The sequence below is a fragment of the Colobus angolensis genome, unplaced genomic scaffold (assembly GCF_000951035.1).
Source record: "Colobus angolensis palliatus isolate OR3802 unplaced genomic scaffold, Cang.pa_1.0 Scaffold91, whole genome shotgun sequence".
Classification (NCBI taxonomy): domain Eukaryota; kingdom Metazoa; phylum Chordata; class Mammalia; order Primates; family Cercopithecidae; genus Colobus; species Colobus angolensis.
Window position 1 is genome coordinate 6,628,012 of NW_012123043.1, and position 1,232 is coordinate 6,629,243.

Sequence of the window (1,232 nt, forward strand, 5' to 3'; positions counted from 1 at the left end):
ACCCACCTCACAGCTACCTCTGCTTTGTGGCTGTGCACCTGGTAGGTCTCAAGGGACACTGGGGAGGCTGCCAAATAGAGAACCCCAGAAGGAACAAGGAGGCAGAGGCCTGCTTTGCTCTCAGGGCACCAGACTTAAGAAAAGGGTTCTAGGCTGAGTGCAGTGACTCACACCTGTAATCCTAGCACTTTGGGAGGCCGAGGAGGGCAGATCACCTGAGATTGGGAGTTCGAGACCAGCCTGGCCAAGATGGCGAAACCCCATCTCTACTAAAAATACAAAAGTTAGCCGGGCTTGGTGGCAGGCGCTTGTAATCCCAGTTACATAGGAGGCTGAGGCAGGAGAATCACCCGAACCCAGGAGGCAGAGGTTGCGGTGAGCCGAGATCGCGCCATTGCACTCCACCCCGGGCAGCAATAGCGAAACTCCATCTCAAAAAAAAAAAAGAAAAAAGAAAAGGGTTCTCAGGCTGGACGCGGTGGCTCATGTCTGTAATCGCAGCACTTTGGGAGGCTGAAGCAGGCGGATCACCTGAGGTCAGGACTTCAAGACTAGCCTGGCCAACATGGTGAAACCCTGTCTCTACCTAAAGTACAAAAATTAGCCGGGCATGGTGGTACATGCCTGTCCCATCTTCTTGGGAGGCTGAGGCAGGAGAACTGCTGGAATCTGGGAGGTGGAGGTTGCAGTGAGCTGAGATCACATCGCTGCACTCCAGCCTGGGCAAAAAAGTGAGACTCCATCTCAAAAAAAAAAAAAAAAGAAAAAGAAAAAGAAAAGGAAAAGGGTTCTCTTACCCATTAGCAGTACCAACCCACCTCTTCCATTAGAGTTTGGCCTAAGCAGGGGAACAGAAACTTCCCCTAGTCTGCTCACACACTCTTTGCTTGCAAGTACATACTCCTCACTCTTCTCAAGGGTCTCGGGTAGAGTGGAGACAGGGAGCAGAGACATGTTTCTGTACTTTTCTAAATCTTTCTTTCCTAACCCCAGGCTCTCACAGCTTTAACTTCAAAAGGAGGCATTTGCTGCCTTTGTTTTCTGTTTCAGACTTGTCTGGACTGGAGAGGCCTCCAGGATATATGCAAATACACGAGGAAGGGTGGGTGGGGGTTGCCACCATTAAGGCTTCCTGTATCTTGGTACCATGGTTGTCCCAGCCCTCAAACCAAAAACAAAGCCTAGTTGGGATTGTCTTTCATACAGGATTTGTCTTTCAAATTTTGGCATTT